Source organism: Lynx canadensis, chromosome A1 (genome assembly GCF_007474595.2).
Source record: "Lynx canadensis isolate LIC74 chromosome A1, mLynCan4.pri.v2, whole genome shotgun sequence".
Lineage (NCBI taxonomy): Eukaryota > Metazoa > Chordata > Mammalia > Carnivora > Felidae > Lynx > Lynx canadensis.
Window position 1 is genome coordinate 1,175,318 of NC_044303.2, and position 6,000 is coordinate 1,181,317.

Here is a 6,000-nt window from a genome sequence, read left to right on the forward strand (position 1 = left end):
TGTTACCGTCATTCTGCTTTAGTCCAAAGAGTAACCGTTGCATTTAAGCTCTGCTTACTCGTCTTTTAATCATTGGGAAACAGGAGGTCCCGACGATTTGAAGATTGAACTCAGGCTGTGGAGGCTCCAGTTCCGCTGCGGGGCGGCGACACAGGGTCTGTTCCCCGCCATTGGATTTTGGGTTCGGAGTGGCAGGCAGGTGGGCCACCAGGGCGGCCGAGTCCCTGCTCCTTTCTCCCCCCAGAGTCTCGCAGGCAAGCTCAGCCGGCGCCTGCCTGGATTCCCCCTTTTGATTGGACCACGTTCAACACTATGCTAAGGGCTAGGGTTGGAGGCGGCTGGGGGAGACCAGCCTTGGTCATCGCCGAGGCCGGCACGGGCGTCTCGGTGGGCCCCGGACGTGCCGCCACGCGCGCCCCGGCAGACGGTGTTCCCCCTGGTGCCCTGCCGCTTCCTCCTCCTCCCGCAGCGGAGAAGTCGCAAGGCAGTCAGTTGCTCGCTTTGGGGGCGGGGGCGACCCAGATGATTCAGAAAATAGAGGCTATGAATGACATCTGCCCGCCCCTCCTTTCCCTGCACGCGCACACCATGAAAGGGGAGCGGATCCTGGGCCGCTCAGTTTCTCCCAGAAGCTTCATCCCGGACTAGGAAGTCTCATGGTCCACGTTTGGCCGGGTATTTCGAGGTCTCGAGATGCAGGTTGACAGAAGGGGGGTATGCACAAATCAAGTGGATGGAGAACCAAAACCTCCAGAGCAAGACGCGTTGGGGAAATAGCGCCAAGCCACTGTGGTGGCTGTCACTGCTCAGTACCTTGATTTCGGCAAAGAGCCGCCAGTGTGGAAGGAGGGTGGGCAAGCCGTTCCCAGGCTCAGTTTGATGTTAAGCAAAGACGATGATTCATCCTGACAGCGCAGACCCAGCCTCAAAAATGGATTTCCCACGATCATCACCGTTGGCGTGAAAGCCTTAACTTCTCCTTGTAAGACTGGTGCCCCGTCGCCATGGGCCAACTCAGGCCATTCTTGTATGGGCGAATGTGAGCTTTTCCCCGTGGTTGCGACCCCACCTTCCAGCTCTGAGTCTTAGTCTAGGAGGGAGTGTCTGTTCATGAAGAGACAGAGGCCCAAGAGTGCCGAAAGCCCTTGCGTGGCCCATCTGAGAGATGTGCTGAAGTCAGCTTTTTTAGAAATTACAGGCAAAGCCGGGGTGGGGTGGAGGAATGAACCTGCTGGGTCTGAGCGCACATCACAGTTGAGGGAGGAGGCGTCTCAGGGTGGAAGGTGGGGGGCACGGGGGCCGGGGTGGAGGGGGTGCACGTTGTGGAGCCAGGCCGCTGGCTCCTCCCTTCAGTTACTTTTCTGGAACAGCACTGTTTAGGAACCGGTTAGAGCCCTGCTTGGGTCAGAATGAAGGAAGGGTCTAGAACCATCGTAGAAGCTTGCTGGTAAAGGTGGTTTGGAGACTGCAAGTTGAGTCACTTTCCCCCATTGAAAAATTTCACCTTAGTTTTAGTGGTGTGTCTCCTGATTATGGGTTGCTGTTCAACTTCCTTTTCCTTGTTTTCCGGACTTACCTCTCCTGATTTGCATAATTAGTGTGCGTTGTGGGCTACTTGTATATCACAGCTGCTCCTATTTGGGGCTATGTAGCTAGACTTCCTGCAGCTCTTAAGTCTCGACCTGATTTTATTCTGTTTTGTGTGATTTGTGTTGTTTTTCTGTATTGGTGTTTTCTTCCTTACCAGACTTGAATTTCTTCAAGACAGAACATCTTAAATATATATGTTTGTGTCTTCCAGAGTAGAGGAGGAGGAAAAGAAGAGGTACGATGGAAAAAAAAAAGTTGGGATATTTAAAGTCATGTCCACATGAGCCTTAGACTTAAATTAGGAGGTCACACCACAAATTAATAGTTTGTAAATCCCGTCATCATTTGTGAATAGCATAATCCTATTGCTGCCTTTTTTTCCTTCGGGCTAAAAGCATTACTTTGTTAAATGGAAACACTGAAAATAAGCCTTAATTTTGTCCCCTGTTTTCAGACGTCTCATCTTTAAACTGACCAGCCCCTGGAGAAAGCTCTGCCCTCCACTCCAGGCTTCCCGGGCCCGGAGCATAGCAGATGCCCAGCACGTGCCTGCTCCTTGGTTGGTACACCTCTGTCTTCTTAACCTGTAGGCACTGAACAATATAGAGAATGTTTTTTGACTCGGCTTTATGGAAAAAACTCTGGCGTCTCCTGAAGCGGTCTTGAATGAAGCAATTCCCAGGGAAACTCGGGCACGTAGCGAGTAGCTATTGATGCTCAACTGATGAGATCTGTTACAGACACACGTTGTCACTTTGGAGTGTCAGAGACACATATGATGAATATTTTTATGTGCATGCTTAGTAGCAAGCAGGCAAACCCCAGGTGTTTATAATTGAGTTGAACTTGTATGCAGGCATTTAAAGTGATGCAGTTGTCAGGTTGTAAGGTGAAATGTGAATATTTGAAGCTATTCAGGGTTTTAATTTGACAGCTGTTTTATAAATGGACCAGAAGGAAAGAAGTTGTTCTTGTGTAAGAAATCAGTGTGAGAAAAATGATATTTCTTCACATATTTTAATGGATGATTGCTTGCCAGCTGCCTAATGGGGCAGCCCCTTGGATGCCCTCTGGGAAGGATGATCTGAATGCATATAAAAAATGTCTCAGTGAAATTTCTGACACACAAATCATATGTAGGAGAGAGCAGAAAATATCTCAAGACAAGAAGAGACTTGTGAGAGAATGGAGTCCCTGTCCAAAACCTTGGCAGTTTTAGGGCAAGTTAGAATCATTGAATGTCTCTTAGCTATCAGTTATTAGAGTCGTTAGCTACTGGTCTAGACCCACTCTCTTGACTTGGCTATTGAAATATTATTCATCATATTAATAATTGGCCAAAATTCCAGAAAGTTCAGCCTCCTTCAAAATAGCAGTCGGAAACTGAAGATATAACGAACCCTTGGCATATCTGGGTAATTAACATTTACTTACATATGATAATATGATTTAAAAGCAGGAGTGATCTTTAAAAGTAAGCCTTTAAAATTTTTGTGAATAATTATTACAGGAGAATACCATTTCCCTATGATTTCTCTCTGCATCATTGACCCACACCCTTATTTATGTATCCTGAAAATTGTTAATGTCAAATCACTTAGGGAAAAAAAAAAATCAGTTGTTACATTCAAAGAGTTAAGAAAAAAGATCTCAGACTTCAATATTTATTCTTTTCTTCACTTTCAATTAAAGTCATCTCATAAAAATGCCAGCTTTTGAGTGTGACTAAAACTGTTGTAAGTCTTTCCATTTTCCTCATTCTATTCTTATATTCACACATAAAATATTTGGGGGAGATTCATGGTGCTGAATGTGTCTCAGTGGCAAGGCAGTAGTAAAATAAGTTGATTTCTTTTGTTTAACTGGAGGAGTGTATGCTCTTACTTGCAAATACGTCAGTGTAGCTCTTTTATGATTATTTAAGCAGATGATGGAGAAATTACAAAGATACTTCCCAATGTATTTGTATCAGAGCACATGTTTGTCAGAAACGAATCCAGAGCTGTCAATCCGTAGGCAAAACTGGTAGAATAAAAGTTATTTCTAGTGAATATAAAAATTAAATTCTGTAAGCTGTGATGACTTATCAAAATGGAAGTTCTGCACCATTCACAAAGGAACAAAAGAGATTTCTACATTTCAGTTTGTGTTACAAATCATCTTAAAGAGCTTTTGGAATAAGTTAGGGCACAGTAAACACTCATGAGTTGCTTAGTAAAAAAATCACAGACAGAGGTTTGACAAGGGACTACAGAGAGATTCCCTGGTTATTGTATTTGATAGACTACAGCAGATGTCTATGAAATGCTAGTGTAGAATGTCCTGAATTTAAATTTGTCACTCTCTGGAAACCCCTGATTACACAGCCAGTTTTGCTGCTGAGGTTCCAATCAGGTGGATGTTCTCTGACTTAGAAAGCCCCTCTTCTGGAATTGGATGTGAAGTCTTTGGTCTGAGAATTCAGAACTGGGTTTGTGTGTTAGCTATTAGTCTGAACTTCTTAAACTATTTTGGAGTCATTTCTGTGTTGGGGGAGTCATTTCTGTTCTGTGTTCTACGTACATGTTGGTGTGTAGAGCTCTGTGATACAATCTCATCCTTAAGAAAATATCTTTGTGCCAGGGGGGAAAAAAGGGCACTTGCAATACCCAGAGGGTACAGTAGATGGCGCTGGGAAGACTTGCCAGGAAGTTTTTGTAAAATGCACGTACTTGGAAGACAGTGGGAGATAAAAGGATAATCTTTTCTTCTAGTCCAGTGTTGCTTGTCCTGAGAAATAAATTTCTTTCCTCCCCATGCCCCCACCAAATTAAATGAAACGGGACAGAATAGAAAATATCAGAATGGGGGCGCCTGGGTGGCGCAGTCGGTTAAGCGTCCGACTTCAGCCAGGTCGCGATCTCGCGGTCCGTGAGTTCGAGCCCCGCGTCGGGCTCTGGGCTGATGGCTCGGAGCCTGGAGCCTGTTTCCGATGCTGTGTCTCCCTCTCTCTCTGCCCCTCCCCCGTTCATGCTCTGTCTCTCTCTGTCCAAAAAAAATAAACGTTGAAAAAAAAAAAAAAAAAAAAAAAGAAAATATCAGAACGAATTGCTCTTAGGGTTTAAGCAACATTCTATGAAACGTTTCATGAAATATTTCCTGTGTTTTCATACATCCACACGTATGAACTGGACCCGATGTAAAGTGTCCTTCCTGCTGTAGATCTCTGTCACAAAAAGCCGGGAAGTCACTGTGCCATTCCGTTTCCAGAGAAACAGACATATCACTGTGGCCTAGGTGAAGAGTGTACCGAGGGAGTGATAGCTGGGCCCTAAGAGCAGCCTCCCAGCTCTGTTGTGTGTATTTGAGCTCCCAGACTCAAGGTCCCCAGAAACCCCAAGCTGATGAGAGTTACTGGTGGTCGAATCGCTCAAGAACTTTAGTTCCGGCTGGTGAATGACCTCCTTCCATTAGATCTGCTTCCCTGTTGCCTCTTCCCATCTGAGTATGCGGTGTGAATGCCCCTCTCCCATCTGAGTATGTTGGGTTCGTGGGATGGGTGGGAAGCAAGAGCAACATTTGGTTAGGTCTTTCGCTAACTTGACAGGATTGTCAAAAACAGATGCATGTGATGCTTTAATGTCTAGTCCGCTCAAAAGTCATGGATCAACCTTTTTAATAGATTATGTATTTAAAGAACCAGATGGAGACTTTTATGGTCAAAAGTATGGATTGAACTATGGTGCTCTGGGTAAGAGGAGTCAATAAGCACAACGTCTTTTATGATTCTTTATCGCCTTTGAAATAACCAGTGACAGTGAGGAATTTAGAGTACAGGGCTCTTCTCTTAGTACTATGGGGGCCTCGTTCACAGTGTGTACCATCAACAAAGATGGTAGTGGTCAGTCTGGAGGGTCTTGGTATCATCTCAATCACCATGTGATAGGAAACATTCATTTTTTTTTTCTTACGGGCTATATGACATTACATACTAGGTTAGTAGATGGATAGGCCTTGGAAGATACAGTCCCTGCTTGTAATTTACCAAAGGAAAAAATAGGCCACTGCAAACGTAACATATTCGAATAACTAATTCGAGTGTGTAACATAAATGAAGGCATCTCTGGGATAATCCAATGCAAAGGTCATTGTGTTAATCATTTATCTAGAACTTGATATCATGAAGTGAGCCAAATGTTTTATGTTTATTTTATTGCATAACTCTGAGGAAAGTATTTTTAATCTCATTCTACAGATGTGAAAACTGATCTGTGATGTTCGTATGTGATATGAATCTATATGAGTCTATATATAGATGATTTTTCTTCCCTCTCTTATACAAAAGGTAGAGCATTGTACACCCTATTGTACACTTTGCTTTTCTCACTTAATATATCATGGAAATCTTTTTCTGCAAATAAATAAAGAGCT